The sequence below is a fragment of the Momordica charantia genome, assembly GCF_013281855.1.
Source record: "Momordica charantia cultivar OHB3-1 chromosome 6 unlocalized genomic scaffold, Mcharantia_2.0 BLBB01000006.1, whole genome shotgun sequence".
Taxonomy (NCBI): domain Eukaryota; kingdom Viridiplantae; phylum Streptophyta; class Magnoliopsida; order Cucurbitales; family Cucurbitaceae; genus Momordica; species Momordica charantia.
The window spans coordinates 22,314,451-22,327,625 of NW_028275164.1; the positions used below are offsets into that span (position 1 = coordinate 22,314,451).

A 13,175-nucleotide genomic window follows, 5' to 3' on the forward strand; every position below is an offset into this window, starting at 1 on the left:
TGTTCCTTGAATGTCATCTAATTTATTCTTAGTATATCAGCTTTATGTTAATAATGAATGTTGCTTTCTCTTCACTATTAATTCCTTTTCTGTTCTTGACAGAAAGTCACGTTTAGTTCTATATGAATGGTCGTGTCAGAATGGTCTCTGTCCCATTTGTGTCTCTTTACAGGTCTATGCACATCTAGGGGCTAAGGTGTCTCACCTCTTGTGGCATAATTGTCTTGTTGACTCAGACAAAAACATTATTCAGCTTCTTTACATAGATTCATCTATTGCTTTGAATAAGTCTTTTACTCTTGTCTTTATTCACATTGTTTACATGGCAAAATGTCCAAATTGCATTTTTCTTTATCTTGCCATGTTTCAGATGAACCTTTAGCACTCTACCATAGTGATCTTTGGGAACTAGCTCCTACTATATGTTAATGGTTGTCATTATTTTATTTCTTTTATTGATGATAGGTCTCGCTACACTTGGATTTTCCTCCAGTGCACAAATCTTATGTCACCTTTGTTATTAAAAAATTTAAACCACATGTCGAAAATTTGCTTGATCGACTTTTAAAAAAATTTTAGAGTGATGTTGCTAGTGAATCCGTAAATCACTCCACATCCTCCTTTTTTTTTTTACCTCTGATGGCATATTTCATCAAAAGTCATGTCCCCACACTCCGAAACTGTTAAAGGACAATGGAAATGGTGTTGTTGAGCATAAGCGCTTTATCTATCCTATCCAAGTCGTCAGTCCCCCTCAAATTGCTCAACTATAAAATTGTTCTCAAGGCACATCTGCACAAGCCACCACATTCTATCTTGCACAATTTCACTTTCACTAATGATTCTCTTTAAACAATGACCCAGTTATTATTTCTTAATTACCTTTCAAATGGTTGCTAGATGATGCCAAATTTTGAAATATTGAATTAGTGCCAAATAACCATCGCATATCAAACTCTCTCTTAGATACTAGATACTTGTAGATGGAAGAAACAAAGTTAAGTAGACACTTTTATGGGTGAGGATATTATTTTGGCCAAGGTGTTCTTTCACTTGTATCATTGTGTTATTGTTTTCATAATACTTAAAAGGACTTTTTTGTCTCATGCACATTGAAGACCTACAACACACTCATCTTCACATGTTTAGCAACACACTCATCTTCACATGTTTTTGCTAATCGTATAAGGTTTGTTTATAGTGGTTTCTAGATTTTGTATACCTTATTCTATTTGTTCAATTGTATCTTCTTTTATTGGTTATGATTTGTCTATTGGACATTAGTTTTTATCTACAAATATTCCTCTTAATGAACCTTCTATTAGATAGGACTAGAGATATATAAATCTTTAGTAATGGAGGACTTTAGAAATCAAGAACTATTGAATGCAAGACAATCATTTTATGGTCTTCTTTGTTTCATTCTCTCGATGTAATTGTAGTATATATGTAAAAAAATGTTGTAATAGCAAATTGTATCATACTTTATTCGTATATGTGTATGAATTCTTTGATTTTATCATATACAACTTTGTGTATATAATTTCGTGTTTACGTGACGTTGATGAATAGTAAAATTTTGGTTCTTCTTCTTCTTTCATGATGTTCTTTAAATGTGATTAAATCTATTTTTTCGTGACGTATTTGAACCATCACGAAATCTATTTTTCGTGACGGTACGTTTTCAAAACGTCATAAAATCTATTTTCCGTGATGTTTTTTTTTAACTATCATGAAATTCATTTTTCGTGACGTTTTTTAAGTATCATGAAATCCATTTTCTGTGACGTTTATTTTAAACGTCATGTTTACCTTTCTTGATGGACGAATATATGACATCGTAAAAAAGGTTATGAAAATCCAGATTTCTATTCCCAAATCTCTCAACCCATCTATAAATCTTGTTATTTATATCACTTCAAAGCTCCACAAAACAGCGAAAAAACATGTACACACAAGAAATTTTCCTTGTCTTTACTCTTGAGACATAGGATGAATGAAGTCTCCTCCAACGTTAAACTACAGTATCTAGAACAAGTGAATCAAATCTCAAAAGCCTGAAACAAATAAGTCCAAACTATATAGGTGAACTGATAACTCCAAATAAAGCGAATCGAGATCCTCTTATCTAGAACAAGCATCACGATGCACTCGTGAAGAAGGATACAATAATGTGACCCTATAGGAAAGAAGAATGTCTCGTAATCCGATCTGGCATACTGTGTGTAACTTTTGGATAACCTACTTGATTGGTCATCTAAAATGGGAGAGTTAATGTGTTAACGTTTTCTAAACTTATGAGTTTAATTATTGCCTTAAGCTGAACTAGGTGTAGAAATACCCTTGATTTAGTAAGATTTGAACTGTTAAAACGGGGAAAAGCTTTATGGGGGAAGTTAACAAAAAACACCGTAGATTTTTTTTATCTATTAACATACGCGGTAGCGTTGAAAAAAACAAACCTTTAGACATTTAAAATCACTCAAAAAATTATACTAAATACACTCTAAATTAATAATTTTTAAAAATATTTTTTAATTGAAAAAGCGGTTTTTTTTTCTTTCTTTCTTTCAAAAGCTGCCCCAAATACACTAGAATAGGGTGAACTAAAAATTCATTCATCATGTTGGCAATAATTCAATATTAGAGGTCTTCCCATACCTCCAAACTTATGATTTCCAACGTACTTGGTGTTTGTTTAAGAGTGCTTTTTAAAATAAGTGTTTTTGAAAAAAGTACTTGGCTAGAAAGTGTCGTCCCATACCCAGATTTTCATTAATAATTGGTTCTACATATACATTTTTAAAATGATCAAACATAATGATAGTTTAGCAGTTCTTGGCATCTAATTCTTTCCATGAGGTTGGACGCTACCTCAATTTCTCATAATAAAACAATGTTTCTTTAAATACTTTTCAATCAAGAACACACTGTGAGTCTATAAAATTGTGCATTTTCCTTTCGATTGGATAGAGCTATTTTTTTCGTCAATGGTAGTTTTGATCATGGTACAAAAACAATTGATAGCCTTCATGATGTCAAACACGACCATGGAGGTTTCCTCTGTTGATTTCGGTTCTTCTGATATTGTATCAAATATTTGTCCCACAAGCATGGTCTCTTGTGCCGATTCTTCTAATTTTGTAGCAAATATCTGTCTTGCAATCATAGTCTGTCGTGTCGGTTCTTCTGATGTTATATCGAATATTTGTCCCATAGCCATGGTCTCATGTGTTGATTCTTCTAATATTGTATCAAATACTTGTCTGGCAATTTTCTCCACAGCATCGACTTGTGGGCTGCGTACTCGAAACATAAAAAACAAAAAATATTTAACTTTGTGTATATGGATGAAACAGAGCAATGGTGGTAATTTAGTACTATATATTTTATTAACAAAATAAAAAAATACTGTTTTCTAAATTGTTCTTTTGTATATAAAATTATAATTTGTATAGGGGTTGTAGTTGAAATTAAATTTCCTTGAGTTAAACTTGTAATTCACATCTGTCTCTAACTTTATTTATAACTTGAAATAGTATATTTATCAATTTTTTTTCTTTTCTAATGCAATTCTATATTTTAAAATTTCAAATTGAAAACTTGTAAACATAAAAAATGTTATTCTCTAAATTTTCAATATTTTGAATAATCTGAAAATAGTTTTAAAAAACAAATATGTAAAGTAACAAAATTTGGTCAAGCAAAAAAATTTGGTTTACCTACCAAATAGAGACTAAACTTATAATTTCACCTATTTTTTTATCTTTATAACACCCTTTCTAATATACACAAATATTGTAACAATGTTTAACAATATATACAGACTCAAAATCTTATGAAATATTAACCGTTAAAAAATAGAACTATATATATATTAAACTTAAATAATTTTAATATTCATTAACAAGAGTTTAATTTCCAATTTTTCTTTTTGGAGTTGTAATAATATTATCAATTGTAACTTTGACATGTGTTAAATAATATACTTTTAATCCCCTGGTTTATATATATAGACTAATTAAACATATATCACGCTTAACTTTTTCCCACTCATGGAATATATTTTTGTTTAGATCTAATTGAAAATATACTTCTCTCTTTAAATAAATAATTAGGAAAGTACTCATAAAATATTTTCACATTTAAAACTGTGGAGATTGAAATTAAATAGCCTAATTAGTATCCAAATATGAATTTCTTTTAAAGCCAAGGTGAAAAAAAAAATTCAAACTCTTTTTTTTTTCAAAAAGAAAAAAAAAATCAAACTCTTAACCGTTGGTTTGGAATCAAGAAAATTAAAAAAAAAATTTGAAATCACAATTAATTAAATTTATTTGTTTGAAGAAAAAACAGTTTACTAATATATGATTTAAATCTTAATTTGTTAAATAGAAAATTAAAATATGTGAGAAGATTAAATAAGTAATTTACCTTCAAATTCTATGAAATCTTATAAAATATGATATTTTATTGGAAATATTTTCAAATAAAAATATTGCTTGAAATCAATTTAGATTTTAATTCATTGAATTTCCATATAAACAACATAAGTTCATTTGGAATGTTAAAATTTGAAATCACAAAACCCTAGACAAAGAAGCATATTCTTAAACATTGGCATATTTTTACTCAAAGACCTTAAATATATATTTAGCTCGTTTTCTTACTCATGCAGGATAAAAATGATTCATAGAGTAGAGTTTATTAGCTTTATAATTTCTCTAATTCAAAGGTATAAAATCAAGGTACGGTTGCAAATATGGCAAAAGAAAAAATAATAAGTAAAATTAGCAAAATAGAAACCATATTTAATTTTTTCAAATATAACCTTTAAAAAGATGGAAGTCCAATTTTAAAATGACAACTTTTACACAAATGATATATATATGTAATATATATGACTATTGATATATATGTAATATATATCTGATGTACTATTGATATAAGTGTCTGATATTCTTGCAATATGTACGTGGTGATATATACTTTTAACTAACTATTGATATGAGTATTTGTGCAATATGTATGTGATATAAATCTAATATACTATTAATTTGAGTATTTAATATATTATTGATATATATAATTAAAATTTTTTGCTATATTTGAAATTTTTAAAAATAGGTGACATATTTTGAAATACATAAAAGCTTTTGCTAATCACTCCAATTTTCCTAAAATGAATGGGAATAACTAACGTGAACATAACTCATAATTCAATTTATATACAATTATTTAGAAAAGAAAAACCTTAACAACTCTACCCATATTAAAAAGAAAATAAAAACATAAACCCTACTTCCTCTTTCGTTCTCCTCCCTCTCCTTTGTTTTTCCAACTATTTCTTTTGTGGCCATCCATCTAGTATTCTACGTTCTCTTTTTTCTTTCTTTTTTTTTGTTAATTTTGGCTTCTCAATTTGACGAATCCCACATCTCAAGGTAAAATTAAAATGAAGTAACTTTAATTTAAAATCTTACCAAACTATTTTGGTAGGAGGTTTGAATTCCCGGCGAACTCGAGAAAAGAAAAATAGAAAAGTTAGAAACTTACGTGGCTTTGGTGATGACAAGTCCCGCGCGCGAGTGCTAATCTTGTTCATGGCTTTCTTACAACGCTTAATCTCGTCCAATTTCTTCTGCTTTTTCGCATCATCAACTCCTTTGAGAACGCTTTTAAACTTAACAAACTTCTTCTTCAGAAAAGGGTTGGATGGATTTCTAACATCAGAAGGAAGAACACTGTGAGCTCTCTCAAGCACCACTTGGAAGAGGAGTAGTCTTTGGAGAGAACCATGATCACAAATCTTGATTCTTCCTTTTGATCATTAATTAAAATTTGACCTCTTAAATTCCACACAAGATCTGTATTACCTTTTTAAGCTTGCATTTCTAACTTAATTAAAGCGAACCTAACTTCAACGAAACTACCTTGAGCGCTTTTGGAGAATTATCCAACCTGAATTCGTTTTAGTGACTTAGATCATTTAATTTAAGTTTGAGTTTTTAACCTCCTTACTTTCAACACTTAACTTTTAGGAATTTAAGAATCCCTAGACTCCCGCGCTGCAAAAGTTGTCATTTATTTGTTTGGCAGCTCTAGTGGTTGAGTGCACGTAACAAAATGACTATAGCTCGCACAATCAAGCTATGCTAGGATGGTCCCCATTTGAGCTTGTATGAAATACTTGTTCAAATTGGTTCCTTATTGATCTTTTACCTTAGAAAGGTTTACAGTTCCTTCGAGAATGATAGTGAGTAGTAAATCCTCAAGTGCTCCGCATTCCATTCCATGGGTGTGAGAGTAGTTTTCCACTCAGGTCGATCAACACATAACTGGTCAGGTCACAATATATCTTTAACCTAGTAGAGTCCTTCCTTATGTGGGTTCAAGGGCTCCGACGTGTTGTAAGACATTTTGTAGACGAGGTCTTGAGGTCGGAAGCTACGAGGTTTGACCCTCGAGTCGTAGTACCAAGCTACCCTATTTTTTGGTACTCGGTGAGCTCTAGCTAGGAATCTTCTATCTTTCGATGGAGTTGACTCGAAGGCCAAAGCAAATGCATGGTTGTTTGATAAGACCACATCACTTATGGGAATTCTTCTACCCATCTATCCTTGTGATCTTCAATTCTAAGCCTCAATCCGCATTTAATGATCTTGTTGATAGCTTCAACCTGATCATTAGCCTCTAGATGTGCTGGAGACAAGTTAAAATGTTTGATTCCGAGCTTAAAGAATAATTTGTTAAATTTGACATTGACAAACGACTTTCCATTATCGGTGATAATAGAATGTGGTATGCCAAAGCAGCAAACAATGTTAGTCCACACGAATTTCGTGATCTCAATCTCGATAATGGTAGCCAATAGCTCAACCTCCACCCACTAAGTGAAATAATCTAGTGCAACTACAGCAAACTTGGTTTGTCCTTTACTAGTACGTATGGGACCAATCAGGTCAATTTCCCATTGAGCAAAGAGCCAAGGGTTGGAGATCGGTGTGAGAAGCTCGAGCAGTCGGTGGATTTACGTGGCAAACTTTTGACTTGATCGCATCTCTGAGTGAAGGCTTGATTACCCTTGTTTTTAAGGGTAAATATGGTTGATTCATGTTAATTTAAGTCTTGTTTAGTAAGAAAAATGCCTTTAATGAGCTTGTTTTTAATCCAACTGATGCACATTCACGAAATCATACTTCACATACACATATATCAGTTATAAGTTTGACTTTTTTACTATAGAAAGCTTACGTAGGGGGATGTTTGACTGTGAAAACGACCCTTTTTCCTACGTATTTTATAAAAAAGTGTTAGCATATTGTTAAAGTAGAATAGAAGCTAAACATTTCTGGATAAATTACAATATGGGGTGTTTGAAGTTAAATTGAGATAAAACATGGCCAAACTAGGTAAAAACTCATGGGTTTACACTTTACAGGACATTGCGCCTGACACATTCTGGCATCATTAATCAAAATGCATGTTTTGATCATGAGGGGCATGGAAGTCATGGTCATTCTGTTGGCCCAATCTCAACACTCTCTTCCAATGTTGGTGTGAAGTTCAACCAACCTCAAAGCCCTATTTAAGGAGAGCTTCTCTTAAAATCCAAGGCATCTATTTCATTTCAATTTCAAACCCTAGATGATAGATTGATTTCATTGTACTTTTCTCCCTTTGTTATTTTAATGTTTTCGAAACCCTCACCTTAGTCATTTCTTCCTCACCTTAGTCATTTCTTAGGTTGGCCACTGGAAAATTGATCTACACACTGAATCCTGACACTGAGAAGGTTAGGTTAAGAAAAATATTAGGAAACTAATATGGGATGTAACTTAGACATAAGTGCATAAACCACGGTCCTAAACATAGATCCTCTGTAAAAGCAAATTCGTTGATAATTACATTCTAGGATTGTAACCACACATAGACATATAATAGTTCGTTACCCTAGGCTTTGAAACAACCAAAAGTGATTCGTGATAAGAGTAGAACTTAGATTTCTATAAAGTATCAAGTAACGTCTGACGCTTTTTCCTCTAATGTGTATTTTCTCTCAAAACTAAGTCAAGATGTAGAGGGGTTGTCTTTACAAAATTACTTCATAATTGTAAACCTAAATCACAACCTTTTCACCCATTTTTACTCATAAATCCCGATTGCACTTTTAAATATTTCATCTCATCGAATTCATTTTGAAAGCAAAAGTCCTTGAGGATTCGACCTTGGAATTACTTCCTTGTATTACTTGTAATTGTGTATGCTTGCATGTGTCTCTTATCTTTTGAGGTAGAGATTATCCCAACAATCAGTATATCTTAGCATTTTGGCTCAAATACTTAAGAATTTCTATGTTCAGTGAAAAACAAGATAGTGCACCTAGCGCACCTCTCAATATCCGAGGCATTTAAGTGAAATGCGAGCTTCGAGTGCATTTTTACTATTTCTTCTGCAAATACCAATTGACTCAGTAGTCAGGATTGTTAATTCGTTCCAGTTTGGTGAGTCAAAAAGATAAAAGAATAGAATAATTGTTATCTTCATACAACTTCGTAAAAATAAAGTGAAGTGCACACTTAAAATCGATTGTAGTAAGGAGAACCAGGTCCTACCCACTCAGACTGTTAACAAACACTTCAAAATATATTAATAATACCAAGTACCACATCACAACAATAGTTATGATTTTTAAATTAAAAGTAAGTGATTAACAAACTAAAAATAATAATAAACAAAAATGCAGTGTTAAAAACAAATAAGGCAAAGGCAATTGATGAGAAAATTGATAAAATAAGCCTTCTGTAAGTGCCTTTTAAGTTTTCTAATCGCACTTTTCAAAACACAAGCTTTCTAGTCACTGCTGACATCACATACTTTGTCAAATGACATTGTATGCCCCTCCTTTGCTTTTTTTTTCTCTTCCAGACTCCATCTCTCTTCTCTCTCTCTTCCTCTCTCCTCCATTTCTTAGATTTGCTACACCAGTTTTTGGGCGTCTACGCTAGGAATTCAACCAGTGGAGGTCCCATTCGTTGCCATCCGCTGCTGCCATCCCGAGCTCTTGCGCCTCCCTAGTGGCCTCTCCGGCGACACCGTTGAACGATGACAACATTGCCGGCGGCGAGAAGGAGGGAGAGAATAATTTGCATATGAAATAAGATAAAATTTTCCTTATTATTTTTCCCAACTCTTTCACCCTCTTTTCTAAAATCAAATTTTCAAGATTTCAAAAACTTTCCTTCTATACACAATATACTGCTATCTTCTACCAAACTCTCAAACCTCCAGCTCTTGCACGTCCCTATTGTACGAACTATCTTCTTCTCCATGAAACCAAATGCGTCGAGGAGAGAGGGGAGAGGAGAGAGAGGGACAAAACGAGAACGAGAGAACGAGAGCGACGTCATCGATAGAGTGAGATCGAGAAGGATAGAGCGAGATCGAGAAGGACAAAGCGAGATCGAGAGAGTGAGATCGAGAAGGACAGAGCGAGATCGAGAGAGTGAGGGGGAGCGAGAGATGAAGAAGTGGTGATGATAACGAAAAAAATGGGATGGTTAGGAAAAAAGGGATTTTTTTTTTCTTTACTCCACCAAATTGAGTTAAATTAAATTTTAAATTTATGGTTAAAGGAACAAATTTATGAGGAAGAGATTAAGGAAAAAACAAGATTTTTTTTTTATACTTCCACCTAATTAGATAAAATTTTAAATTTACGATTAAAGGAGGACTACCTAATTAAATTATAAATTTGAATTCTAATCCTAATCAAAATTTTAGGGGAGATATTAAAGGAGAGATTTATGTTAATTTTTCAAATCATTCGTTCAAATAATTAAACAGGAAAAAAACAATTAAGAAAACAAATCTAAATTAAATTTCAAATTTGAATATACTAAAATTAATGCGTTTGAAATTTGGTTCACTAAATTTCAATTATAATTTTAAATTTTAGTTAAAAAAATCTTCTATGCTTAGTATTTTAAATTTGAGATTTCGTTTATCTCCATTCCAATTTTTAAAATCGTTTCTCGCTCAATTATTCTCGCTCTCGCTCACTCATCTCTCATTTTCTCTCTCTCGCTCAATTGTCTCTCTCTCTCAACTTTCTCTTATTCAACTTTCTCTCTCTCTATATCCTTCCCCATACCATCGTAAGTCGAACTTCCTTCCTCTCTTGAGCCTCTTTCTTTGACGAACGACCTCCTTCGTCGGCTTTGATGCATCTGTCGCCGGCGATTGTTGAAGTTCACGGGAATTATGGAGGCTGCTATTTAAAAAATGGTGAGAGATTTAGGTTTTTTTTTAATGGTAGAGTAAACAAGAAAAAACTCATGCTTGCGAAAGACATGGAAAAGAGAAAGAGAGAAGAACAAAAAACGACAAGAAGAAAAAAAAACTGGAAAATGAGGAAGATGGAGGTAGAGAGAAGAAATAAAGAAAAAAGATGGAGGTAGAGAGAAGAAATAAAGAAAAAGAGAAATAAGGGAGGAAAACCTAAAAGGGAGGAAAACTAAAAACTTTTGGTAGTAGAGTAAGGAGGGGCATGAGAGGTCATTTGGAAAAGTAGGTGATGTCAGCAATGACTAGAAAACTTGTGTTTTGAGAAGAGTGATTAAAAAACTTAAGAGGACCCTACATTAGGCTTATTTTGTCAATTTTCCCGACAATTGATGTCATCGCAAGGGAAAGTAGTGATAAAAGGGAAACGGTTGTGCTTTTGTTTGCTGATCCCCTACAGATGCTCTAGAATCAACTTCCTACCATTGCTCAAACAGACGAGGCTTCTCCCAGAACACCCAGATCACGATTCTTTGCAACTTGCATTGCTCAAATCAAGTAATAACAACAGTTTATAAACAATGTTAGGTGAACCTTATTCCTAAGCGTTCACAAACTAGCTGAAAATGTAGACTAACATCAAGTATATCCAAACAAGCATATGATATATGTTTCCCAATCATAAAGAGCAAATAATCGAGAAAACAAAAAAGAAAAGAATCGGAAACAACCCATTCTCGTGAGAACTTCAGAAGGCAGAAGAATATCCTCTAGTTTTTCTAGAAACTCATAGGTTTTCCTTTATCTTCTGTCGTCGGCTTTAGAGCAAAATTGAGTATATTCTCCCCTTCTTTTTCTGTCCTTTTCTGGGTGTTCCTTCTTGGGATTGATGATAACGACTCCTTTCATCTATCACTTTTAAATCATTCCTTAATTTCAGGGTAGCAGATGTCAGGTTACGAACATCTGGTAAAAATTTCACGTGAAAATGAGTTACTGCATTGCTCTTTTTTCGTACTCGACGCTCCAACATCTCATGTCCTGGCTTTAGCTACACAGCTATGCTACTCTACTCCTGATGCTCCAACAATTCTTGCATAAGAGATAAAAACAGCAAGAACTAAGTCAATTCTTCTAAGTTTATACACAAAGTAAAACGAAGGGCTGACTTTCATTTTCTATCAACTAACTTCCAATTAAAGCAACATTAGTACAAGGACCCTCGAAATTATACCCATAGCTTCCAAAAGAGAGTTATCAAGAATCTCCTTGAAGTTCTAAACTTCCCAATCATCTCCAAGAAGACTATAAATATTCTGCATCTTGTTCAAACTTTATGATTGTTCTTAGTTTAGTTTTTGTCTTAACTTATTTCTCTGCATTCAAACTCATTTTCCAGCATTCATTTATTGCTTTTAATTCTTATTTTAAGTCATTTACTTTGTCCTAACATTTAAGTTCCTTAGGTAAGCACTTCTATTCATTAATTCAAATTTTTAGTTTTACTTCATCTCTTTTCTCCCCTATGAAATGGAAAAATAGTCTCATGAAATATAACATTATGAGACACAAAAATCCGATCACGTTCAATATCATAGAGATGGTACCCTTTCATGTCTCGTGCATAACCCAAAAAAATAGAAGCAATAGCAGGGGATTAAATTTTGAGTGTTGTGTAGTCAAAGTATAAGCAAAACATAAACATCCAAAGACTCGTAAAGATGAATAATCAGCAATACGATCATGTAAACGCTCAAAAGGTGTCTTCCATTTAACAAATGAGATGGAGTGCGATTAATCAGAAAACAAGCAGTAAGAATACACTCGCCCAAAACTTAATGGGCACCCAAGATTGAAAAAATTAGGACCTAGCAACATTTAACAAATCTTGACTCTTTCTCTCGACAAGAGACTTCTGTACAGGGCGAGCAACACAAGAATATTGATGTAGAACACCTTTAGTATGAAAAAATCAGTGAAAGCTAACTCCGACGCATTATCAAAACGAAATTGCTTAATAGTATTTTCAAATTGGGTTTCAACAAGAGTGAAAACCCGAGGAACTAATGTCAATGCATCAAACTTCTGTCTCATTATATCTGAAGAAATCATCCATGATTGTAAGAAAATAACAAAAGTTGGCATAGGTAGGAGTTTGATAAGGCCACCAAATATCACAATGAACTAGATCAAGAAGATTACTTACAACAGAGTTATGAGAAATAAAGGATAACTAAACAAGGATTATTAACAACATCAGCTTTATGAAAAGGTGTTGGTGGCAAAACAGCCTTCAAAGCAGACAAATGTTTCTCAGGGGTAACTTGTCTTAAGACAAGAATCAGCAACAAAATTAATCATAAGTGAAGAGTCCTTGGTTAAAGCATTGATGGATAACAAATTGAAGCAAAAGCTTGGCACAAATAGCACATCACGCACTACTAGAAATTCGGTGTACCGTGACGTTTTTTTGGAGTCACAAAAATCTTTCGTGACGTTATTATTGGCGTCACGTATACGTCCATCACGAAAGGTATAAGAGACGTTTAAAAAATGTCACCAAAATTGGTACACGTGACGGTTAATTAGCGTCACGAAAGACATGGACTTCCACGACGTTCATAAACCATCATGAAAAATGATTTCGTGACGGTTAGAGAATGTCACGGAAAGACCTTGAAAAGGAGAGGAGAGGTCACGTGACATCCTTTCGTGAAGATGTTTAAACGTCACGAAAATTGTATTTCGTGACGGTATTTACACGTCACGAAAAGTGAATTTCGTGACGTTTGATAATCGTCCTAAAAAATATTTTGGTGACGGTTTAAAAACGTCACTAATGATTTCATTTTGTGATGATAAAAAGAGAGTCACTGAATACGTATTTAATT

The 13,175-nt window shown here is 32.9% G+C and overlaps 1 long non-coding RNA gene across 1 annotated transcript; it reads right to left on the reverse strand.

The window, feature by feature from the left end:
- Positions 1 to 2,751: 2,751 nt before the first annotated feature.
- On the reverse strand, positions 2,752 to 5,914 carry LOC111021830 (uncharacterized). The gene is made up of 2 exons (XR_015791860.1): positions 5,557 to 5,914; positions 2,752 to 3,299 (listed from the first exon to the last, which is right to left on the reverse strand). It is a non-coding gene; the product is annotated as an uncharacterized LOC111021830 (long non-coding RNA).
- Positions 5,915 to 13,175: the final 7,261 nt, after the last annotated feature.